We start from the raw sequence: 27,646 nt of genomic DNA, 5'->3' as shown, positions 1-27,646 counted from the left end.
AGAGAGGAAGCACCCTCATGTATTTTATTACATTTATCAGTGGGAACATGACAGTAAACACCTACCCTGCTTTTAGTTTCATTCTTATCTGCTTAATTAGTCTATTAGCAGCTGTGATAAGAATCCACGACTGGCTCAGTCTAGGTTTGACCTGGAATCATTATAGCTGAGTCACTCTTCTGTGGAGTCTTTTCAAGCCCAAGCCTGCCCCCTCCTGGCTTAGATTTCCTGCTTTGCATACTGAGAGCTGTGATGACATAGGAGGGGCTGCTGCTGCTGAGAGAGAAGCTCTTTGGCTGCAATATGATCCCTGTGTGCTCTGTAGGGTAAAACACAAAAACAAAACCGGGAGCCCCCAATAGTGTATTACTGAGATAATTGGATTAATATATAATACGTAATCAGAGATATACTCACAAACATGGGTTGCCGGATATCAGGCAACCACTTATAGTGCGGATGGGGATATTAGGCCTGTCCCCACTCAGGCCAAGAAGTCGCTCTCTGTGGTAGAAAAGAAAGGGTGTTTGCACCCATCCACCAGGTGGATAATCGTATGCAAGAAATTACAGAGGCGCCAGCAGAATAAAATATGATCAATTTTAAAACAACAATAAAATCCGGGGGGTAAGGGTGGACTTACCTCCCTCGGAACCAAAAACACAACCACTGTAGAAAGTGTAGATAAAATTTAATCTGTACTCCAGAATAACAATTGCAACGCGTTTCGCGGGTCTCAAGCCCGCTTCCTCAGGCAAAACACAAAAAACGGGAGCAGCTGCAATAACACAAATATATACATAAAAATAGAAGCATAAAAATAAAAATAAAAGCATAAAAACATGTGCAATTTACATATCATCTTGATATCTAAAAATTATCAAGAAGGCCACCCAGGACCTCAACGATCATCAAAAAAGATTGGGAGTATTCAATCTATTGTTCACCACAATGTTTGTTAATCCTCTAGTGGTGTGTACTTTATATTATACATTCTTTCTCCATATGCATGCTATCAATGAACAATGAACGCTCCTTCTCCTTATGTGTGCTATCAATGAACAAGGATATCCCATATCTTACTATATCAGATCACCACGTTTGTCTATCTGTCTATTAGTTACCGGTGTAAGACTATCGTGTATCATGAACACGGTGCAATAATGTCTCATGATGGTACTCACCTCAGAAGTTGTGCACACACAGCGCAGCGCCTCTGTGGCGAGCGGGCGCTGCACTAGCTACTGATATACTACATGATTGCTATGATCGTGCCCAGCCGGAGGGTGTTTCCTGTTGGGGGCGTGGTGTATGCAAAAATCCGCTCTTCAACAGGCTAATGGGAGCCCCGCACTAGGCGGAAGTGTGTTTACTATGGGCGGAAGTGCTCCGGCCGCCATTTTGGATAAGGGCATAGTCAAAACGAGGGGTGGACTTGCTCACTATGACCACGTACAGCTGGGGGGGGGGGGCGCGTCATCTAGGGGCACCGCCACAAGAGCTGCCATGATGGATGTGGGCTTCCCTGTGTAACAGGGAAAGAAAGGGGAGGGGAATAGCCGATTATCTACCAGACCTCATTGGTCAATGCAACTTATTTTATAGGGTGTATGAAATATAGCCTATATTAATCATAGCAGCGACGGAGTCACTACAGGCTACACCTAAAAGCAAGTTATGGTGGGAGCGTGTATAGCGCTCTTGCACTGTACAAATTCTGGTAGCAAGGGACAAGCAAAGCAGCCCTCATAATTGACATAAGGAGGATGTGTCAGAGGCAGATCAATTACCTGCCCATACCCGTGTACTCCATCTGTGGGGACATACATATTCAGACAAAAATCGTTTATCAACAATAACAATAATCAACAATAATAAAAAGTGTTATAGTAATCTGTTGATTGCACAATCAATAATATGAATACTAATAAAACATAACAATACATACAAACAACAATAAATGAAAGTAATTTAAAAAGGAGAGCAACTGTGGCTATATCTCTCATCTTTATGTGATTGTATAATATTATTCTGGATGTGTATATATATATACATATACATATATATATGTGTATACAAACACATACATATATATATTCATAATAATTGCTATGGGGGCTGGTGTGGATATTGGCTCCATTTTTATCGCTTATGGGGCACTATATACTTCACATACGCTTCGTGAGAGTAGGGAAGGGGGGGAAAGGAAGGGGGGAAGGGAGAGGGAGGGAGGGGGGGAGAAGGGGGAGGATTAACTCCCTTCTGACCAATGAGTGAAGGAAAACACTAGAACGGTTTCTCTAATTGTTCATTTAGTCCTACTGGAACTAATGTTTTTAAGGTTTGTATCCAGAAGATCTCCTTATTTTTCAGTATCTGGACAGCATTGGCACCCATCGGGTTTATGGCTTCTATTGCCATAAAAGACACTTCCACTGGGTTCCTGTTGTGGACAGTGTCAAAATGTCGAGAAAGACTGTGGTTTGGGAATCCTTTTTCAATATTGCGTCTATGTTGTCCAATTCTGTCCCGCCATAGTTGCGTTGTGCGGCCCACATACTGTAGACCGCACGGGCAGGACGCCACATAGATTACAAATCTAGTTTCACAATTGATGTATTTTTGTATAGGGTAGGAGTTGTTATTACTGAATGCTGTGATGCAATTAGAGCTGACAATAGAACTGCAGGCCAGACATCGTGTCTTTTGGCATGTATAACAGCCTGCTGGTTGTGTGGACGTGGGTATTTTTGTTTTGAGTTTGCTTGGGGCTAAGAGATTACGTAGATTTGGTGCCCTACGGTACGTCATGATTGGTCTAGTTGGAATAGATTCACGTAAAAACGGATCTTGTCTTAGAATCTCCCACCTGTTGGTGAGTATATCTTTTAGGGCCCTGTGTTGTGCACTGTATCTCGTGATGAATCTAAGCGTATTGTCGGATTCTGTGTGTGCACTATCCGTTTTGGTAGTTGTACCTTGTGCACGTTTTGCTCTGGCTCTGGCATTCTGTATGAGTTTTTTTGGGTATTTACGTTCTTGAAATTTCTTAACCAGGATGTTGGATTGTGTATTGTAATCCTTAATGTCTGTACAATTTCTGTAAACACGCTGGAATTGGTTGTATGGGGTGTTTAGAGTCCAGGGCTTATGATGGAAGCTCTTAAAGTGGATATAATTGTTGGAGTCGACAGTCTTAAAAAATGTTTTAGTTTTTATCTGTCCATATTCATGAAACAGGACCAAATCCAGAAAGTTCATGGATACATTACTATGTTGTGATGTGAAAGAGAGGCCTACTCTGTTGGAGTTGAGGTAATTAAGAAAATGCGGTATGCGCAGTGGGTCACCCTTCCAAATGAATACCAGGTCATCTATATAGCGTTTGTAGAGCACTATATGTTCCCAAAAGGGGTTGTTGTGATGGATATATAAATTTTCAAAAAATCCCATGGCCAGATTGGCATAACTGGGTGCGAAGCTGCTGCCCATGGCTGTACCCCCCACCTGACGGTAGATGGTATCCATGAAGGAAAAATAGTTGTGTGTTAAAATAAATTCCACACATTGGGTAAGGAATGTCTTTTGGATCTGCGGCATGTTAGTATCAGAATTAAGATAAAACTGTACTGCTTCAACCCCAAAGGCATGAGGGATGTTAGTATATAAGGCTGACACGTCACATGTCAGCCAAGTGTACACACTTCCGCCTAGTGCGGGGCTCCCATTAGCCTGTTGAAGAGCGGATTTTTGCATACACCACGCCCCCAACAGGAAACACCCTCCGGCTGGGCACGATCATAGCAATCATGTAGTATATCAGTAGCTAGTGCAGCGCCCGCTCGCCACAGAGGCGCTGCGCTGTGTGTGCACAACTTCTGAGGTGAGTACCATCATGAGACATTATTGCACCGTGTTCATGATACACGATAGTCTTACACCGGTAACTAATAGACAGATAGACAAACGTGGTGATCTGATATAGTAAGATATGGGATATCCTTGTTCATTGATAGCACACATAAGGAGAAGGAGCGTTCATTGTTCATTGATAGCATGCATATGGAGAAAGAATGTATAATATAAAGCACACACCACTAGAGGATTAACAAACATTGTGGTGAACAATAGATTGAATACTCCCAATCTTTTTTGATGATCGTTGAGGTCCTGGGTGGCCTTCTTGATAATTTTTAGATATCAAGATGATATGTAAATTGCACATGTTTTTATGCTTTTATTTTTATTTTTATGCTTCTATTTTTATGTATATATTTGTGTTATTGCAGCTGCTCCCGTTTTTTGTGTTTTGCCTGAGGAAGCGGGCTTGAGACCCGCGAAACGCGTTGCAATTGTTATTCTGGAGTACAGATTAAATTTTATCTACACTTTCTACAGTGGTTGTGTTTTTGGTTCCGAGGGAGGTAAGTCCACCCTTACCCCCCGGATTTTATTGTTGTTTTAAAATTGATCATATTTTATTCTGCTGGCGCCTCTGTAATTTCTTGCATACGATTATCCACCTGGTGGATGGGTGCAAACACCCTTTCTTTTCTACCACAGAGAGCGACTTCTTGGCCTGAGTGGGGACAGGCCTAATATCCCCATCCGCACTATAAGTGGTTGCCTGATATCCGGCAACCCATGTTTGTGAGTATATCTCTGATTACGTATTATATATTAATCCAATTATCTCAGTAATACACTATTGGGGGCTCCCGGTTTTGTTTTTGTGTTTTACCCTACATATCTACTCGTGGAACTCTCCATTGAGCGACCGGTGGTAGACCCTAACTGACGAAAATGAATTTTATCGAGCGTCGGAATACCCATAGAATCGACCTTTTGTCTGCATTCAAGAGGCCAATAGTGTCAAGTACACCTGATCAGACACAGAAAGAGGATAATACTAACAATGAGATCCAAATAGATCTAAAACCCATATTTCAAAAGCTGGAAAATGCGTTAAAAGATGAATTCTTCAATCAAGCAGACATCTCAATGCAACAAGCATACATAGATGAAAAAATATCCCCAGACGGTATCAGAATAAAGACCCTTTCAGCCTTCCCGAAGGATACCGGTTTTACGGAGGACTGGTATGAATATCTAGAGACTTGCACACAGGGGATGATGCATAGGCTTATAAACAAACGTACTACACTTATTGAAGAAATACAACCCAAGATAACCGAATATAGAAATGCTCTAGCACCCTATACTAACAACATTAAATACCATACCTTTATGTCTGGACTCATTTCCAGAGTAAAAAAATTTGAACAAGAGACCATTGATAAAAAATTAAATAAGCTCAATAGAGATAGATTGGCATACGCCGAGCATAGGGAACGGGAACGGAAACCCAAATTCCTACCCACACACCCACCCCCTCCCCCACCGCCCACGGGACCCCAACTGGTAGATAAGACTCATCCTGGTTTCACAGCAAGCATTCCTAAATTGATGAATTTAAATATTCCTCCACCACCTTTCCTATATCCCAACTTTCCCCCACCCCCGTTTCCAACACCCAACTTTGATCCAAAAGACCAAATAGGGAGAGTCAATCACATACCAACAGAACATGAATCCATAAAAAATATCACCCCCAAAGTCCATACTCCAATGCCCACAAACTCAGAAAAATTTATCTTTTCCAAGCTACCACCACCCAAAAACCTTTTTTCTGTCGGCCTTAGAACACCAGATAATCCAATACGGATAACACATCCGATCACAAAGAAAATTGACCAGCACAAAACTAAGAAAAATAGCTCACAGCCAAAAACAGGAGGCAGTACCATAGTAGGCCTGCTTAAAACACCAAAATGTAATTTTGCAAAAGGACCTCCACCACCAACCTTGTTTAGACACATTACCAATCTGCCAGTGAAAGTCACTGATCTGCTAGTAGTCACGCCCACTGGGTCTTTGTCTAGTACGCAGACCCAATCTAACACGAGTGAAAATATTACACTAGAAAAGTCAGATCTGGTGAAAACCATTAATGTAGAGTCCAACAGTAGGATCTTTGAGGACCCAACATGCTCTCCGAATAGCAACGTCATTATCCCTCCCCTTCTTACAAGTGATCCCATTGGTAGTCCGGGGAAGACCTCTCTTAGTCAATTAAGTACCTATGGATCACAGGAATCCCACACAATATCCTCCTCTCCAGGACCACATGGTACCAGAAGAGAAGAAGATACTACACTTATTCACACAGGCCTCCTTGATATCACCAGTGATCAATCGGAGTCTTTTTTAGAGTTACCCACTACCTTCAGCAATCACCCACCAGATCCGCTTCACCAACAATTACCCAGTCCAAAGGCATCCAAGATCATACTTCAACCCAAGACCGTTCGAAAGAGACCACTTTCAAACATCGTAAACGGGGATCTAGAGGGAAAGGGGGAAAAAAGGAACAGAATATAAGGGGCACCATAGAGGGACAGACCAAATCTATTTTTAATCTTTCAGATCATATATTAAAACAGAACGAAATCCAGGTACTCAACCGAGGCCTGTCATTTTGTCCAACCAATACCACCCAACTCAGTGAATTGTTTACAGATCTAAACTCTTTTGTCCGAAAGTTAACACTCAAGAGACATTTTGCTCTGAAACAAATAGAAAAAACCCAAAAACCCATTTTTTCCCAGGAAGCATCTGATACTCTGGTCACAGTTAATGAACAAGAAATGGAATTAGAAAAGTGCATAACCACATCACTTAAGGGACGGTCCAGATTTTACCCTACAGGCTCTAAGGGTAATTTCATAGAGACATTTTACGCCATGGTATTGGAGGATGTCCAGGCACTCTGTCAAGAGTCCAGTGACTACCCCTCCAACCTTACTCAAGCGGAAAAAACAGCATTAAATCAGTTAAAAAAGAATCCAAATCTTATCATAAAACCTGCGGATAAAGGGGGAGGCATAGTTATCCTGAATAAACAGGATTATGTCCAGGAATCGCTCCGCCTTCTAGGTGATTTGAATAGTTATGAAATACTCAAGGAAGACCCTACACGTACTTACCATAATCTGTTAAAAACTTTCATCAATAAGGCCCATATGGAGGGATTGATTACAAAAGGGGAACGCAGTTTCATTATCATTGAAAACCCTTCTGTTCCATATTTCTATCAATTACCCAAAATCCACAAATGTTTGCAAAAGCCCCCCGGCAGACCGATAATCTCGGGTATTGACTCTGTAACTTGCAACTTGTCCAGATTTGTGGACCGTCACCTACAAAAACATGTTCAAGGTTTGGAGTCATACACCAAGGATTCCAAACACTTGATTGACATGCTGAAAGATTATGAGTGGAGTCCGGAATACACTTGGCTGACATGTGACGTGTCAGCCTTATATACTAACATCCCTCATGCCTTTGGGGTTGAAGCAGTACAGTTTTATCTTAATTCTGATACTAACATGCCGCAGATCCAAAAGACATTCCTTACCCAATGTGTGGAATTTATTTTAACACACAACTATTTTTCCTTCATGGATACCATCTACCGTCAGGTGGGGGGTACAGCCATGGGCAGCAGCTTCGCACCCAGTTATGCCAATCTGGCCATGGGATTTTTTGAAAATTTATATATCCATCACAACAACCCCTTTTGGGAACATATAGTGCTCTACAAACGCTATATAGATGACCTGGTATTCATTTGGAAGGGTGACCCACTGCGCATACCGCATTTTCTTAATTACCTCAACTCCAACAGAGTAGGCCTCTCTTTCACATCACAACATAGTAATGTATCCATGAACTTTCTGGATTTGGTCCTGTTTCATGAATATGGACAGATAAAAACTAAAACATTTTTTAAGACTGTCGACTCCAACAATTATATCCACTTTAAGAGCTTCCATCATAAGCCCTGGACTCTAAACACCCCATACAACCAATTCCAGCGTGTTTACAGAAATTGTACAGACATTAAGGATTACAATACACAATCCAACATCCTGGTTAAGAAATTTCAAGAACGTAAATACCCAAAAAAACTCATACAGAATGCCAGAGCCAGAGCAAAACGTGCACAAGGTACAACTACCAAAACGGATAGTGCACACACAGAATCCGACAATACGCTTAGATTCATCACGAGATACAGTGCACAACACAGGGCCCTAAAAGATATACTCACCAACAGGTGGGAGATTCTAAGACAAGATCCGTTTTTACGTGAATCTATTCCAACTAGACCAATCATGACGTACCGTAGGGCACCAAATCTACGTAATCTCTTAGCCCCAAGCAAACTCAAAACAAAAATACCCACGTCCACACAACCAGCAGGCTGTTATACATGCCAAAAGACACGATGTCTGGCCTGCAGTTCTATTGTCAGCTCTAATTGCATCACAGCATTCAGTAATAACAACTCCTACCCTATACAAAAATACATCAATTGTGAAACTAGATTTGTAATCTATGTGGCGTCCTGCCCGTGCGGTCTACAGTATGTGGGCCGCACAACGCAACTATGGCGGGACAGAATTGGACAACATAGACGCAATATTGAAAAAGGATTCCCAAACCACAGTCTTTCTCGACATTTTGACACTGTCCACAACAGGAACCCAGTGGAAGTGTCTTTTATGGCAATAGAAGCCATAAACCCGATGGGTGCCAATGCTGTCCAGATACTGAAAAATAAGGAGATCTTCTGGATACAAACCTTAAAAACATTAGTTCCAGTAGGACTAAATGAACAATTAGAGAAACCGTTCTAGTGTTTTCCTTCACTCATTGGTCAGAAGGGAGTTAATCCTCCCCCTTCTCCCCCCCTCCCTCCCTCTCCCTTCCCCCCTTCCTTTCCCCCCCTTCCCTACTCTCACGAAGCGTATGTGAAGTATATAGTGCCCCATAAGCGATAAAAATGGAGCCAATATCCACACCAGCCCCCATAGCAATTATTATGAATATATATATGTATGTGTTTGTATACACATATATATATGTATATGTATATATATATACACATCCAGAATAATATTATACAATCACATAAAGATGAGAGATATAGCCACAGTTGCTCTCCTTTTTAAATTACTTTCATTTATTGTTGTTTGTATGTATTGTTATGTTTTATTAGTATTCATATTATTGATTGTGCAATCAACAGATTACTATAACACTTTTTATTATTGTTGATTATTGTTATTGTTGATAAACGATTTTTGTCTGAATATGTATGTCCCCACAGATGGAGTACACGGGTATGGGCAGGTAATTGATCTGCCTCTGACACATCCTCCTTATGTCAATTATGAGGGCTGCTTTGCTTGTCCCTTGCTACCAGAATTTGTACAGTGCAAGAGCGCTATACACGCTCCCACCATAACTTGCTTTTAGGTGTAGCCTGTAGTGACTCCGTCGCTGCTATGATTAATATAGGCTATATTTCATACACCCTATAAAATAAGTTGCATTGACCAATGAGGTCTGGTAGATAATCGGCTATTCCCCTCCCCTTTCTTTCCCTGTTACACAGGGAAGCCCACATCCATCATGGCAGCTCTTGTGGCGGTGCCCCTAGATGACGCCCCCCCCCCCCCCCCCAGCTGTACGTGGTCATAGTGAGCAAGTCCACCCCTCGTTTTGACTATGCCCTTATCCAAAATGGCGGCCGGAGCACTTCCGCCCATAGTAAACACACTTCCGCCTAGTGCGGGGCTCCCATTAGCCTGTTGAAGAGCGGATTTTTGCATACACCACGCCCCCAACAGGAAACACCCTCCGGCTGGGCACGATCATAGCAATCATGTAGTATATCAGTAGCTAGTGCAGCGCCCGCTCGCCACAGAGGCGCTGCGCTGTGTGTGCACAACTTCTGAGGTGAGTACCATCATGAGACATTATTGCACCGTGTTCATGATACACGATAGTCTTACACCGGTAACTAATAGACAGATAGACAAACGTGGTGATCTGATATAGTAAGATATGGGATATCCTTGTTCATTGATAGCACACATAAGGAGAAGGAGCGTTCATTGTTCATTGATAGCATGCATATGGAGAAAGAATGTATAATATAAAGTACACACCACTAGAGGATTAACAAACATTGTGGTGAACAATAGATTGAATACTCCCAATCTTTTTTGATGATCGTTGAGGTCCTGGGTGGCCTTCTTGATAATTTTTAGATATCAAGATGATATGTAAATTGCACATGTTTTTATGCTTTTATTTTTATTTTTATGCTTCTATTTTTATGTATATATTTGTGTTATTGCAGCTGCTCCCGTTTTTTGTGTTTTGCCTGAGGAAGCGGGCTTGAGACCCGCGAAACGCGTTGCAATTGTTATTCTGGAGTACAGATTAAATTTTATCTACACTTTCTACAGTGGTTGTGTTTTTGGTTCCGAGGGAGGTAAGTCCACCCTTACCCCCCGGATTTTATTGTTGTTTTAAAATTGATCATATTTTATTTTGCTGGCGCCTCTGTAATTTCTTGCTGTGTGCTCTGTGTGCACTCTGTCTGTATACTGTAGATACTGATGATGACTGCAGTTTCATTCCTATGAGAGACACTCCTACAGGCAGCTGCACATCATACCAAAATGAAAGCACACCGATGAAAGGCTGCAGCAGCCTTTCTCATATAGCCTAGATAGCAGCCTAGTCTCATATAGCCTAGACAGCACATCCAGAACAACTCATAACCCGGAAGGAAAAGGGATATGAGCCGGCGGCCATTTTTTATTTTTCCTGGAGCAATAATGGATAAAAAACACTAAAAAAGGCACACCAGAGCGGCGAAATTATCAGGTAGAGCATTTATTCTTTACAAGCTATCAACTGATATGTTTATTTTGTGTGAAACGTTCATCTCTGGTTCCCTTTAACTACTTTATCCACCACTACAGTATATCTCCTCCCCCTACCACATGTCAGCTGACGATTTTGCATCATACTTTACAAGCAAGATTGATGCAATACGTAATAGCTTCAACACGCAACCACTTTTACCAGCTCAACCATCACCTGTAGATTCCTTCTGTCCGCCTGCATCCTCGCCCACTACTAACTGCCTTTCCCCCGATCCACAAGACCACTCTCCCACTCTAATATCTTTTACCACACTCACTGAACATTGTCTTTCCTCACTAATCTCCAAAGCTCATCTCACTACCTGTGTCCTGGACCCCATTCCCTCCCATCTAATTCCCCAGCTTTCCTCCACCCTTAATCCCGCTCTAACAACTCTATTCAATCTTTCTATCTCCACTGGCACCTTTCCTTCCTTATTCAAACAAGCTATTATCACACCACTTATCAAAAAAACCTTCTCTTGATCCAGCCTCTCTATCCAATTACCGGCCTGTCTCGCTCCTCCCCTTTGCTTCTAAACTGCTGGAACGTCACATCCATTCAGAATTGTCTGCCTATCTCTCTACCAAGTTTACCAACTCCTTACTTGACCTCTTTCAATCTGGTTTCCGCACACACCATTCCACTGAAACTGTCCTCACGAAAGTTGCTAATGACCTACTGGTAGCTAAATCCAAAGGCCAGTTCTCCATTCTAATACTCCTTGACCTTTCCTCTGCCTTTGACACAGTTGATCATGCTCTGCTTCTGCAGACACTGTCATCTTTAGGAATCAAGGGACGAACACATTCCTGGATCTCCTCTTATCTCTCTGGACGCTCTTACACTGTGTCCTTCTCTAACACCAATTTCTTCCCACGCCCACTGTCTGTTGATGTTCCTCAAGGCTCTGTTCTTGGGCCACTTCTTTTCTCAGTCTACACTCATGGCCTGGGACAACTAATTAACTCTTTTGGCTTCCAGTATCACCTCTATGCGGATGACACCCAAATCTATCTCTCAGCTCCTGATCTGTCATCACTACTATCTAGAGTCCCCGACTGTCTACGTGCCGTTTCTGCATTTATGTCCTTTAGCTTCCTCAAACTACCCCCTCCAACATGGCAGCCCCCTCCCCACCCACACAGAGGGTTTTCAGCGCCCGGGGACAAAGACTATTAATGCGCCCCCTAAGGTGAAGGGTCGTGACCAAATGTGGGCGTGGTTATGGGTGCTCCACATTTGGTCACACCCCTTCAAATGTACATGGAGGTTAGCAGGCTCACGCTCACCCACCCTCCCTCAGTATGTACCTTCCAGCATGTTCCAAGACAAATTAAGCAATCATGAGCCCCCCCCCATCAAGACAAATTCCGCAATCATGAGCAAACATGAGGCCCCCAACATGACCAACTCAGCAATCATGAGGCCCCCAACAAGACAAATTTAGCAATCCTGAGGCCCCCAACAAGACAAATTCAGCAATCATGAGGCCCCTAACAAGACAAATTCAGCAATCATGAGGCCCCTAACAAGACGAATTCAGCAATCTTGAGGCCACCAACAAATCATGAGGCCCCCAACAAGACAAATTCAGTAACCATAAGGCCCCCAACAAGACAAATTCAGCAGTCATGAGGCACATAAATAGACAGCATTTCACATAAATAGGCAGAATGCCCCCTTAATACGGTAGACACCTCTCACCTGGCAGCAGTTCCCCAAAATACACTCAATCTGACAGCAGTGCTTCCCTAAAAATAGGTAGCCCCAGGTCTATAGGTGTCCCTAGAATAGGTGGCCAGCAGTATAGATGTCCCCAGAACAGGTAGCCAGGGGTAGAGATGTCCACAGAACAGGTAGCCAGGGGTATATGTGCCCAGTATATGTAGGCAGGGGGATGTGTCCCCAGTATATGTAGCCAGAGGTATATGTGCCCAGTATATGTAGCCAGGGGTATATGTGCCCAGTATATATAGTCAGGGGTATATGTGCCCAGTATATATAGCCAGGGATATATGTGCCCAGTATATGTAGCCAGGGGTATATGTGCCCAGTATATGTAGTCAGGGTTATATGTGCCCAGTATATGTAGCCAGGGGTATAATATGTGCCCAGTATATATAGTCAGGGGTATATGTGCCCAGTATATGTAGCCAGGGGTATATATGCCCAGTATATGTAGCCGGGGTATATGTGCCCAGTATATGTAGCCAGGGGTATATATGCCCAGTATATGTAGCCAGGGGTATATGTACCCAGTATATGTAGTTAGGGGTATATGTGCCCAGTATATGTAGGCAGGGGTATATGTGCCCAGAGTAGGTAGCCAGGGGTATATGTGCCCAGAGTAGGTAGCCAGGAGTATATGCCCAGTATATGTAGTTAGGGGTATATGTGCCCAATATATGTAGTCAGGGGTATATGTGCCCAGAGTAGGTAGCCAGGGGTATATGTGCCCAGAGTAGGTAGCCAGGGGTATATGCCCAGTACATGTAGTTAGGGGTATATGTGCCCAATATATGTAGGCAGGGGTATATGTGCCCAGAGTAGGTAGCCAGGTGTATATGTGCCCAGAGTAGGTAGCCCGGGGTATATGCCCAGTATATGTAGTTAGGGGTATATGTGCCCTATATATGTAGGCAGGGGTATATGTGCCCAGAGTAGGTAGCAATGGGTATATGTGCCCAGAGTAGATAGCCAGGGGTATATGCCCAGTATATGTAGTTAGGGGTATATGTGCCCAATATATGTAGGCAGGGGTATATGTGCCTAGAGTAGGTAGCCAGGTGCCCCCCTCCCTGGCTCCCCAGCAGGAGGGGAGCAGCGCAGAGAAGAGGAAGAGCTGCTCTCCCTTCCTCGCTGTCCCCTCCAATGTCCGGGTGGAACTTACCTCCGTCTCGTCGCAGCGCCGGATGGATCTGCCACTACTCTGGTCTGGTCCAGACCAGAGCAGCGGCTGCGCACCCGAACTTCCGGCCGGCGCTGGAGCGAGACGGAGGTGAGTTCCGCCCGCCGCTGCCAGCCACCCGGACATTGGAGGGGAGAGCGAGGGAGGGAGAGCACCTAAGGTGAGGGAAGGAGGGGGTAGATGGCCCCCCTTCCCCACCGTCCGCACAGCTCTCCCTCATCTCTGCGCTGCTCCCCTCACCCGCCGCACACAAAAAAGCCAAAAAAAAAAAACCCGAAGCTCAGCTGGGCGCCCTTGGGGACCAGGCGCCCCGGAGCACTTGTCCTACCCCGACCCCCCCTAGCTCCGCGCCTGCACCCACACACTGGGGCACAGAAATGGATCCATTTCTGTGCCCAAAGCTGCCTGTGTAGAGGGGGATCCGTTTTCCCCTCCGTGTATCCGGATCCATGTGCGGTCCGGGAAAATGTTGCAAATCCGGACCCTGTGTTCAGGTTTCAAAACGGACCCAGGTGCACGCTGGCAGATCCTTTTTTTTTTTTTTTAAGCGAAGATTGATTCTATTTTTAACATTGGTATCTGTGGCTCCGGTTTTGATCCGGGCCAAAAACTGGAGCCACAGATACTTTTTTTGAACAAGTTTGAACCTACTCTAAGGCTCTATCCCTAAAGATACATAGAGCTTTATTGTAGGTATGTCAGAAGTATCAGGAGAATATTTTAGGGTGGGGCAGGCAGCGTGGGCGGAGCTCAGAGCCGTCCTACCGGTTTTCTCTTTTGAGGTTACATTTTCTCACCAATCTGGTGGGGGGAGGGGAGTCGCTATTCTGGAGAGAGCTCAGCTTAGATAACAATCAGACTACAACTGCCCGGGAGTTATTCTGCTTTATGTGTGCTTCTGATTGGGACAGCTCTTGTCTGTTATATATAGACAATGCATGTCACTCACAACTGACTGTTATTATTGAGGATCGCAGGCACATGTGTCAGGCAGAGGCCCTGTGGTGACATATATAGAATGTACTACATTATTCAATATACCCACTTTTACTGTAAGTTTACTGGTTTCAGCTTCAGAAATACTTCCTATAGCTAAATATTGCTATGTAGCCTCACCCTACCAGTGATGTCACAGCCTAGGCTGTTTAGAAATGCATAATTCTACTCCCAGAGCATTCTGGGAGACCAGGTATATTTTCTACTGGCTTCAGAACGCTGAGTATTCAAGCATTCTGCAGTGCCAGCACTAAAGATGTCGCCAAATGTGAGAAATGTCAGAATGTAAACCAGGGAGAGGAAAGATTTTGCAATGGGCAAACTGACGAGGCCGGTTTCACACTGGGCGTTGGGATCAGTGGCGTAGCTAAGGAGCTGTGGGCCCCGATGCAAGTTTTACATTGGGGCCCCCCCAAGCACTCTATACATAACAATTGATACGGCGCACCAAAACCTGCCAATGGCAACTACAGTGTCAGAGGTGCAAGAAGGGGATGGGGAACAGTGTGTTAGTGATTACTACTATTCACAGCATCTATAGAAGTGATTATTATGAGCACAGGACCAATAGAGAGCTAATACTGCTGTTGAGGGAGAGCCCTTCGGGGCCCCTCTGGCTCAAGGGCCCCGATGCGGTCGCTACCTCTGCACCCCCTATTGCTACGCCCCTGGTTGGGATTTATTTTGGGTTGTGATGTGGGGGTCACATCACAACCCAAAATACTGGCTAATGGACAGAAAACAAAGAGTTGTGGTCAATGGATCGTACTCAAAATGGGAGACTGTTAGCAGTGGGGTCCCACAGGGGTCTGTTCTGGGTCCAGTGCTCTTCAATTTATTTATTAATGACCTAGTAGATGCAGTAGTGAGCAATGTTGCTATTTTTGCAGATGATACAAAATTGTGCAGAATCATCAACTCTCAGGAAGATAGTGTCATATTGCAACAGGATCTGGATAGGATGGCTATATGGGCACATACATGGCAGATGAAGTTCAATGTTGACAAATGTAAAGTCATGCATTTTGGTCGTACCAATGGTCTAGCACCATACAAAATAAATGGGATACAGTTGGGGACATCAAACTTGGAGAAGGACTTAGGAGTACTCATCGACAACAAGTTAAATAATCGTACTCAATGCCAAGCCGCTGCAGCTAAAGCGAACAAAATTTTGGGATGCACTAAAAGGGAAATAAAAACTCGAGATGCTAGCATAATATTGCCCCTGTTTAACTCTCTAGTAAGGCCACATCTGGAATATGGAATTCAGTTCTGGGCACCACATTACAAAAAAGATATTGCAGTTTTAGAGCAGGTGCAGAGACGAGCTACAAAATTGATACGTGGGATGGAAGGTCTCACTTACCAAGAAAGGTTAGATAAACTGGGTTTATTTAGTCTAGAGAAAAGACGCCTTAGAGGGGATCTAATTAACATGTATAAATACATCAGAGGGCAATATAATAGCTTGGCGGATGAGCTTTTTGTCCCTAGGCCTTCTCAAAGGACTAGAGGACATGATCTGCGCATGGAGGAAAAACGTTTTAGCCATTTATTTAGGAAAGGGTTCTTTACAGTAAGAGTGATTAAGATGTGGAATGCATTGCCACAGGAAGTCGTTATGGCAAACTCTATACCTGCATTTAAAGCGGGCTTAGATGCTTTCCTTGCGTTGAAAGACATCCATGGCTACAATTACTAGGTAATGCCTAATGATGTTGATCCAGGATTTTATCTGATTGCCATCTGGAGTCAGAAAGGAATTTTTCCCTTTTGGGGCTAATTCGACCATGCCTTGTGGGGGGTTTTTCGCCTTCCTCTGGATCAACAGGGGTATGTGGGGGACGGGCTGGAGTTGTACTTTGTACTGGTTGAACTCGATGGACGTATGTCTTTTTTCAACCAAAATAACTATGTAACTATGTAACATGACACGGCACAGCCTTTGGGGATTTCCAGGTTAATAGACGGTAATCCCCATCTGGCAGCAGGCCAAGCAGGAAGTGAGACTCTCCAGCGCTTACTTCCTGTGGCCAAAAAGATGAATTGCGTGGAAGTGTATTGATAAAATATGCTTCCTTGCTTCCACGGATGCGTGACGCAAATACGTGCGGCAATCGCTTTAAAATATCTGCGTCGCCATAGACTTACACGACTTCCGGTATGATGCACATTGCCTCAAAGATGCCCGACAACGCACGGACGCGCTTGTGGCGGCGTCAAATATGACATTTCCGCCGCGGCGCATCCCAACGCACAGGTATGAAAGGCCCCACAGACTTTTTTATTGCCGAGTGTTACCGGGCGGTAACACAACGCAGTAAAAACGCCCCAGTGTGAAAGGGGCTTCAATAATTTACAAAGTAAAAACTAAGCAGTTTTATTATTTTCAGTGCAGTTCCTTTTTACCAGCTGGCACATTGGCTATAAAATAGCTGAACGCCGTACCAGAGGCCAGGTCAAGCAGCGAGAGGTGAAGCAGTAACTGATATTAAGCACCTACTAAGGGCTGGTGCACACTAGTGTTGGGCGAACATCTAGATGTTCGGGTTCGGGCCGAACAGGCCGAACATGGCCGCGATGTTCGGGTGTTCGACCCGAACTCCGAACATAATGGAAGTCAATGGGGACCCGAACTTTTGTGGTTTGTAAAGCCTCCTTAGATGCTACATACCCCAAATTTACAGGGTATGTGCACCTTGGGAGTGGGTACAAGAGGAAAAAAAAAATTAGCAAAAAGAGCTTATAGTTTTTGAGAAAATCGATTTTAAAGTTTCAAAGGGAAAACTGTCTTTTAAATGCGGGAAATGTCTGTTTTCTTTGCACAGGTAACATGCTTTTTGTCGGCATGCAGTCATAAATGTAATACATATAAGAGGTTCCAGGAAAAGGGACCGGTAACGCTAACCCAGCAGCAGCACACGTGATGGAACAGGAGGAGGCGCAGGAGGAGAAGGCCACGCTTTGTGAGACACAACAACCCCGGCCTTGCATGAGGGCAAGAAGCGTGCGGATAGCATGCTTTGTACCGCCATGCAGTCATAAATGTAATAAAGATAAGAGGTTCCATAAACAAGGACCGGCAACGCTAACCCAGCAGCAGCAGACGTGATGGAACAGGAGGAGGCGCAGGAGGAGAAGGCCACGCTTTGTGAGACACAACAACCCAGGCCTTGCATGAGGACAAAAAGCGTGCGGATAGCATGCTTTGTACCGCCATGCAGTCATAAATGTAATAAAGATAAGTGGTTCAATAAACAGGGACCACGCGGCAACGCTAACCCAGCAGCAGCAGACGTGATGGAACAGGAGGAGGCGCAGGAGGAGAAGGCCACGCTTTGTGAGACACAACAACCCAGGCCTTGCATGAGGGCAAGAAGCGTGCGGATAGCATGCTTTGTACCGCCATGCAGTCATAAATGTAATAAAGATAAGTGGTTCAATAAACAGGGACCACGCGGCAACGCTAACCCAGCAGCAGCAGACGTGATGGAACAGGAGGAGGCGCAGGAGGAGAAGGCCACGCTTTGTGAGACACAACAACCCAGGCCTTGCATGAGGGCAAGAAGCGTGCGGATAGCATGCTTTGTACCGCCATGCAGTCATAAATGTAATAAAGATAAGTGGTTCAATAAACAGGGACCACGCGGCAACGCTAACCCAGTAGCAGCAGACGTGATGGAACAGGAGGAGGCGCAGGAGGAGAAGGCCACGCTTTGTGAGACACAACAACCCAGGCCTTGCATGAGGGCAAGAAGCGTGCGGATAGCATGCTTTGTACCGCCATGCAGTCATAAATGTAATAAAGATAAGTGGTTCAATAAACAGGGACCACGCGGCAACGCTAACCCAGCAGCAGCAGACGTGATGGAACAGGAGCAGGCGCAGGAGGAGAAGGCCACGGTTTTTGAGACACAACAACCCAGGCCTTGCATGAGGACAAAAAGCGTGCGGATATAGCAGCAATGCTTTTTGCCGCCATGCAGTCATAAATGTAATACAGATGAGAGGTTCAATAAACAGGGACCGGAAACGCTACACCATCCCAGATGTTCATTGGTCATGTTACTTGGTTGGGGTCCTGGAGTGTTGCGTAGTCATTTCCAATCCAGGATTGATTCATTTTAATTTGAGTCAGACGGTCTGCATTTTCTGTAGAGAGGCGGATACGCCGATCTGTGACGATGCCTCCGGCAGCACTGAAACAGCGTTCCGACATAACGCTGGCTGCCGGGCAAGCCAGCACCTCTATTGCGTACATTGCCAGTTCGTGCCAGGTGTCTAGCTTCGATACCCAATAGTTGAAGGGTGCAGATGGATTGTTCGACACAGCTACGTCATCTGACATGTAGTCCTTGACCATCTTCTCCAGGCGATCGGTGTTGGAGGTGGATCTGCACGCTTGCTGTTCAGTGGGCTGCTGCTGCATGGGTGTCAGAAAATTTTTCCACTCCAAGGACACTGCCGATACCGTTCCCTTTTGGGTACTAGCTGCGGCTTGCGTTGTTTGCTGCCCTCCTGGTCGTCCTGGGTTTGCGGAAGTCAGTCTGTCTGCGTACAACTGGCTAGAGGAGGGGGAGGATGTCAATCTCCTCTCTAAAGTCTCCACAAGGGCCTGCTGGTATTCTTCCATTTTGACCTGTCTGACTCTTTCTTCAAGCAGTTTTGGAACATTGTGTTTGTACCGTGGATCCAGAAGGGTATAAACCCAGTAATTGGTGTTGTCCAGAATGCGCACAATGCGTGGGTCACGTTCAATGCAGTCTAGCATGAATTGAGCCATGTGTGCCAGAGTCCTAGCAGAATCCTCATCATCCTCTTGTGAGCGTTGTGATAGTTGTTGTGATGCATCATAGTCGTCACCTTCCTCCTGGTCTGCTTCTGCTGACCATTCGCGTTGAATTGTGGAAGTCCAACGTGCACCGCTCTGGCCCTCGTCAGTGGTGGCATGAAATTCCTGCTCCAACTCCAGCTGTTCCTCCTCCTCTTCTTCGTCATAGCTGCTGGGGCCAGCGTTCCCTGAGGCGGATGGCCTGATGTTGGTACCATCACGCTGATCGTTTTCTCCTTCAGATTCCCCCAGTTGCATCATGACAGCTGTTTCCTTGATTTTTAACATCGACCTCTTCAGTAAACACAGCAGTGGTATGGCAATGCTGACTGAAGAGTTGTCACTGCTCACAAGCAACGTGGATTGCTCAAAATTTTGGAGGACTTGGCAGAGGTCCAACATGTTGGCCCAATCGGATCCACAGAAGCTTGGCAGCTGTCCGGATGCGCCTCGGTACTGCGCCGTCATGTACTGGACCACTGCACTCTTCTGCTCACAAAAGCGTGCTAGCATGTGCAGCGTAGAATTCCAGCGCGTAGGGACATCACACAGCAAGCGATGGTGGGGGAGATTGAAGCGCTCCTGCATCTTGGCGAGTGCCCCCGAAGCAGTACTGGAATTTCTACAATGTTTGGCCACTCGACGCACCTTCAACAGAAGATCGGCCACGCCTGGGTATGTCCTCAGGAACCGCTGAACTACTAGGTTCATCACGTGCGCCAGGCAAGGGATGTGTGTCAGCTTAGCCAACCTTAAAGCGCGAATGAGATTACTCCCATTATCACACACAACCATGCCCGGTTTCAGGTCCAGCGGTGCCAGCCACAAATCCGTCTGTTCCTTTATTCCCCTCCAAATTTCCTCCCCTGTGTGCTGCTTATCCCCAAGGCAGATCAGCTTCAGCAACGCTTGCTGACGCATGCCAACAGCTGTGCTGCACTGCTTCCACGATCCTACTGCTGCTGGGTTAGCGTTTCCGAAAGAGGTACAGCTTTGAGATGCGTTGTGTTTGCGGCGTGGGCAACACCCGCGCCGTAGCAGGTGAGGAATCGCTGCCAGGCTCCACAAGGTTCACCCAGTGCGCGGTAAGGGAGATGTATCGACCCTGGCCGAACGCACTCGTCCAGGTGTCAGTGGTGAGGTGAACCTTGCAGGCAACGGCATTCTTCAAGCTTCGGGTTATTTTGCTGACCACGTGCTCATGCAACTCAGGCACTGCAGAGCGCGCAAAGTGGTAGCGGGCGGCTGGGAACCACGTAACGTGGGATGGCCACTGACATCATGCCCTTGAAGCTGTTTGTCTCCACCACTCGATATGGCAGCATTTCGCAGGCCAGAAGCTTGGCTATGCTGGCTGTTACTGCCACGGCCCGGGGGTCATTTGCTGGCAATTTTCTCTTGCGCTCAAACATCTCCGACACAGACAACTGAACCGTAGCGCTGCACACGGAAGGGCTGTTGGTTGTTGTGTTTGATGAACACTGGGAGACCTCAAGAGCACTACTCCGGAAAGTGACAGTGTCAGCGTCGTCTGATGTTTGTGAATGTTGTGAACCACGCAATGGCTGGGCTACTGCTGCTGCTGAGGCGGGTCTGGTGGTGAGTCTGGTGAACCCAAGGGAGGCAGTGTTGCTGGTACCCTGTCCTGCCGCGTTTGCCCACAGAGTGGGATGTTTGGATAGCATGTGGCGGCTCATGCTGGTGGTGGAGAGGTTGTTAATACTTTTCCCCCTGCTCAGGCGAGTCTTGCACACCTTGCAAATCGCCATGGTAACATCCTCAGTGCAGTCTTCAAAGAAAGCCCAGACTTTGGAGCACCTGCCTCCTTGCTGGCGATTTCTGTTTCCTCCTCTTTTGCCTCTCACTCTAACTTCCACGCTTGTGGTGCCTGAAATTGCGCGCCGCCTACCTTGTGGCACAAGGCGAACTCGTGCAGCAGTGGGTTCTTCAACAGACTCATCTGTGCTGCTGCTACGACGGCGATGTTCTCGTTCACAAATAAAATCTGGGTCTCTGTCCACATTGTCCATACCCTCCTCTTCCATCTCCTCAAACTCGTCATATGTCATTGTGGGGGGCCGCCGCCGTGGAGTAGAGCTTCCCAGAACAACCTCTGCGCAGCTCACTCCAACGTCGTCTTCCAGATCTTGTCGGCCGACCTCCTGCAATTGCAACCCCTCCTGCCCAACTTGCTCTGGGATTTGGGTTTCCGAGTCCTCCTCGGACTCGCCTTGTATTTCAGTGCGCGGTGCATTTCCCACAGTTAATGGTTGTGAATCCGGGCACAACATTTCTGGCTGTTCCTCCATTGACCTTTCATAGGTGGAAGTTTGTTGGGCTGGGAATAGCTCCTGCGAATACCCCATTGTGTCCTGAGGTAATTCATAGGACTGGTTATCTGGCAGTTGTGTGCGTGGTGTCGCTGCCGGTTGTGTCAGCTTTGTGCCCACTGGCTCCTTGTAACTGGCTGAGGACTCGGACCTCGTGCGTGATGTGCTGGTGCTGCTTAACCCACTGCTGGACGCTTGAGAGGTCATCCAAGTAATTATCTGGTCCTGTTCTTTTGGATTTGTGAGGGTTGTTGTCCTGGACAACATGGGCGGTATTGAGTGGGTTTTCTTGGGTGCTCCCCTGTGGCCTGTACGTGAACCGTCAGGGGAAACACCTCTTCCCTTGCCCCTTCCTCTTTCACCGGATTTCTTCCTCATTTCACTTATCCTTACAGTACACGCTGACTGGCAGCAGTACAGTGGCAGCACAGAAATGCTATACAGTACCACTATTCCCAGCAGCGACACAGAGCACAATGCTATACAGAGGCGGGTGAGCGGTGTACTACTGTTCCCAGGCCCAGCAGACAAAGAGTGGAAGTAAACACAATGCTATATAGTCTGGCTGAGCGGTGTACACAGAGTGGCAGTACACACAATGCTATATAGTCTGGCTAAGCCGTGTACACAGAGTGTCAGAAAACACAATGCTATATATAGCGTGGCTGAGCGAGGTGCACAGTGGCAGTACACACAATGCTTTATAGTCAGGCTAAGCCGTGTACACAGAGTGTCAGAAAACACAATGCTATATATAGCGTGGCTGAGCGAGGTGCACAGTGGCAGTACACACAATGCTTTATAGTCAGGCTGAGCCGTGTACACAGAGTGTCAGTAAACAATGGTATATAGTCTGGCTGAGCGGTGTACACAGAGTGTCAGTAAACAATGGTATATAGTCTGGCTGAGCGGTGTACACAGAGTGTCAGTAAACAACGGTATATAGTCTGGCTGAGCGGTGTACACAGAGTGGCAGTAACACAATGCTATATATAGCGTGGCTGAGCGAGGTGCACAGTGGCAGTACACACAATGCTATATATAGCGTGGCTGAGCGAGGTGCACAGTGGCAGTACACACAATGCTATATATAGCGTGGCTGAGCGAGGTGCACAGTGGCAGTACACACAATGCTATATTAGTCAGGCTAAGCCGTGTACACAGAGTGTCAGAAAACACAATGCTATATATATAGCGTGGCTGAGCGAGGTGCACAGTGGCAGTACACACAATGCTATATATAGCGTGGCTGAGCGAGGTGCACAGTGGCAGTACACACAATGCTATATATAGCGTGGCTGAGCGAGGTGCACAGTGGCAGTACACACAATGCTATATATAGCGTGGCTGAGCGAGGTGCACAGTGGCAGTACACACAATGCTATATTAGTCAGGCTAAGCCGTGTACACAGAGTGTCAGAAAACACAATGCTATATATATAGCGTGGCTGAGCGAGGTGCACAGTGGCAGTACACACAATGCTATATATAGCGTGGCTGAGCGAGGTGCACAGTGGCAGTACACACAATGCTATATATAGCGTGGCTGAGCGAGGTGCACAGTGGCAGTACACACAATGCTATATATAGCGTGGCTGAGCGAGGTGCACAGTGGCAGTACACACAATGCTATATTAGTCAGGCTAAGCCGTGTACACAGAGTGTCAGAAAACACAATGCTATATATATAGCGTGGCTGAGCGAGGTGCACAGTGGCAGTACACACAATGCTATATATAGCGTGGCTGAGCGAGGTGCACAGTGGCAGTACACACAATGCTATATTAGTCAGGCTAAGCCGTGTACACAGAGTGTCAGAAAACACAATGCTATATATATAGCGTGGCTGAGCGAGGTGCACAGTGGCAGTACACACAATGCTATATATAGCGTGGCTGAGCGAGGTGCACAGTGGCAGTACACACAATGCTATATATAGCGTGGCTGAGCGAGGTGCACAGTGGCAGTACACACAATGCTATATATAGCCAGGCTAAGCCGTGTACACAGAGTGTCAGAAAACACAATGCTATATATATAGCGTGGCTGAGCGAGGTACACAGTGGCAGTAAACAATGCTATATATAGTGTGGCTGAGCGAGCGGTGTACTACTGTTCCCAGCAGCGACACACAATGACTGGGGGGGACCCTGGCTAGCGTGGCTGGAGAGCGAACTACCCTGCCTGCCTACCCAAAGCTAAACCCACAGACAAATGGCGGAGATATGACGTGGTTCGGGTATTTATTTACCCGAACCACGTGACCGTTCGGCCAATCAGAGCGCGTTCGGGCCCGAACCACGTGACCCGTTCGGCCAATCACAGCGCTAGCCGAACATTCGGGGAACGTTCGGCCATGCGCTCTTAGTTCGGCCATGTGGCCGAACGGTTTGGCCGAGCACCGTCAGGTGTTCGGCCGAACTCGAACATCACCCGAACAGGGTGATGTTCTGCAGAACCCGAACAGTGGCGAACACTGTTCGCCCAACACTAGTGCACACCACAGCAGCTCTGGAGCGTTTTTAAAAACGCTAGCTGTTTGAAAACCGCTTGGGTAATGTATCTCGATGGGATGGTGCACACCAGAGCGGTTCGTTTTTTTCCACAAACGCAAACTCGGGGGCTGCAGCATGTTTGAGATTTCTGAGACGTTTCTGCCTCAATGTAAAGTATAGGAAAGTGGAAAAACAATCTAAAAAACGCCAGATCAGAGCAGTTTTCCAGGCGTTTTGTTACAATAGCTGTTCAGTTACAGCTTTACTGTAACAATATTTGTAATCTGCTACACAAAAACGCTCCAAAAACGCTAGGCATCAGGGCCGTGCAGAGGATTCTCAAGGGGGGGTGCTCAAATTTGAAAAAGGGGCCCTAATCGATAAATCGTGCTAAATTGTGCATGTAATATCCCTTCTCCAGAAAGCACTAGGCAGTCTTAACCACCACCCCCACCACACACACACACACACACACACACACACACACACACACACACACACACGCGCACACGCGCACACGCACACACGCACACGCACACACGCACACAAACACACACACACACACACACACACACCTTTATAGAAGTATCAGGCAGACTTTGTGTCTTCTTCCAACCAACTTCTTTGGTGCCACCACCCTCAAATCCGCAGTCATAGGTGCGCACTATTAGAGTGGGCACAGTGGAGCCTGATGTAGGCATGGATTCACCTTTCATTACTGGGACCTCTGTCCCTCTAGATCAGCACCCAAGCTTCTTTTCAGGCAAAGAAGCAGTGGTTGCCAATATGCAGTGGTTGCTAAGCATTAGTAGATGCAAAACTGCAGTAAGTGCCAAGGTGCAGTGGGTGCACAGATGCCGTGGGTGGTAAGACGCAAAGGTCCAGTTTGTGCTAAGTTGCAGTGGGTGCCGATGTGCCAAAGTACAGTCCGTGTCAAGCTGCTGTGGGTACCAAGGTCCAGTTTGTATTGGGTGTTTATTTGCAGTGGATGCTATGCTGTATTGGGTGCTGAATGAGTAGCAGATGGTGATAAACAATAGTGGGTGCCATGCGAGTGCTAATTGGTACAGGGAGCCATGTGAGTGTTGGACATGAGTGAGCAGGGAGTGCCATGTGTGGTCTAGATGTGTGCCATGGGAGAGAACTGAGTCTTATATGGGTTCAGACCAAGGGTGGGTACTGGTTGCTATTTGAGTGCTGGCCATGGATGGGTACTAGGTGCATATAATGGCTTTGGAACTTTGTGCTGTGTGAGTACTATGCCATGTGGGTGTTGATTATGGGGGTTATAGGGTGTCATGTGGGTCTTAGGTGCTAATACTGAGTGCCAAGTGGGTACTGGGAGCGAGTACATGGTGACATCTGGGTAATGGGTGATGGCTAGTGGGGTATTTGTTGTCATGTGAGTGCTAAAGGCAGATGCTGGGTGCCATGTGGGTTCTGGGTGCTGGCACAGGGTGTCATGTGCATTCTGGCTGTATGGGTTGGTGTCAAGCATTATGTAGGTGTTGATTGCAGTTACTCAAGCCCTTGTGAGTTCTGGGTGCAAGTACTGGATGTCATATGTGAGTGCTTGGTGTGGGTGCTGGGCACCAAGTGGAGGCTTAGTGCAACTGGAACTACTGCAGATGAAACATGTGGGTGTTGGGTGCAGGTACATTGTTGCGAATACTTGGTGCATTGCCGCACTAGGTGCTAGCTATGGGTGGGCATCGTGTGTCATGTGGATTCTGAGTGCAGGTACTTTGGGTGCTAGTACTGGTTTATGTGAGTTCAGATAATGTGCAAGTACTGTGCCAAGTGGGTGTGAGTACTGGGTGCCAGCTATAGGGTGAATGATGCAAGTAAGTGCCATATGGAGGTCGGATATAAGTATTAGGTGAAAGTTGCTTGATGCAAGTACTGGGTGCTTGCTATAATGGGGGTTACTGGTTGAGTGTAATGGGGGTGCTGAATATTGGTGGGATTGCGGTGGGTGCAGGGAGTGGGAGGTCACTGTGGGTACTGCTATGAATGGCATAGTTGCTGCTAGGGGAGGTAGAGGTCAGTGTGGTTGCTGGGGGAGGTAGAGGTCAGTGTGGGTGCTGGTGGAAGGGTAGGTCACTGTGGGTTCTGTGGAAGGAAGAGGTCAGTATGAGTGCTGGAGGAAGGGGAGGTCACTGTGGGTGCTGGGAGAGGTCATTGTAGTTATTGGAGGAGGGAGTAGTTGTGGATGCTGTGTGTTGGGAGAGATCAGTGTGGGCGCTGCTTTTGGGATGGGATTTCAAGGTCCCTGTAAGTGCTGCAGGGGACAGGAGGGTAGCCTCTGGGGGAGGGAAAGATCACTGTGGGTGCTGGGGGAAGGATAGGTCAGTGTGGGTGCTGGGGTAGGCAGGATCACTGCTAGATTTGGGGAAGGAGAGGTGATTGTGGGTGGTAGGTGAAGGGAGAGGTCACTGTGGGAGGGAGTGGTCACTGTGGGTGCTGGTGGAGGGAGAGGTCACTGTGGGTGCTGGGGAAGGAGATGTCACTGTGGGTGCTAGGTGGAGGGAGAGGTCACTGTGGGAGGGAGAGGTCACTGTGGGAGGGAGAGGTCACTGTGGGTGCTGGTGGAGGGAGAGGTCACTGTGGGTGCTGGGGAAGGAGATGTCACTGTGGGTGCTAGGTGGAGGGAGAGGTCACTGTGGGAGGGAGAGGTCACTGTGGGTGCTGGTGGAGGGAGAGGTCACTGTGGGTGCTGGGGAAGGAGATGTCACTGTGGGTGCTAGGTGGAGGGAGAGGTCACTGTGGGAGGGAGAGGTCACTGTGGGAGGGAGAGGTCACTGTGGGTGCTGGTGGAGGGAGAGGTCACTGTGGGTGCTGGTGGAGGGAGAGGTCACTGTGGGTGCTAGGTGCAGGGAGAGGTCACTGTGGGTGCTAGGTGGAGGGAGAGGTCACTGTGGGAGGGAGAGGTCACTGTGGGTGCTGGGGGAGGGAGAGGTCACTGCGGGTGCTAGGTGGAGGGAGAGGTCACTGTGGGTGCTAGGTGCAGGGAGAGGTCACTGTGGGTGCTAGGTGGAGGGAGAGGTCACTGTGGGAGGGAGAGGTCACTGTGGGTGCTGGGGGAGGGAGCGGTCACTGTGGGTGCTAGGTGGAGGGAGAGGTCACTGTGGGTGCTAGGTGGAGGGAGAGGTCACTGTGGGTGCTAGGTGGATGGAGAGGTCACTGTGGGTGCTGGGGAGGGAGAAGTCACTGTGGGTGCTAGGTGGATGGA

This window comes from Hyperolius riggenbachi, chromosome 2, assembly GCF_040937935.1.
Source record: "Hyperolius riggenbachi isolate aHypRig1 chromosome 2, aHypRig1.pri, whole genome shotgun sequence".
In the NCBI taxonomy this organism is placed as follows: domain Eukaryota; kingdom Metazoa; phylum Chordata; class Amphibia; order Anura; family Hyperoliidae; genus Hyperolius; species Hyperolius riggenbachi.
This window is presented reverse-complemented; position numbering follows the sequence as displayed.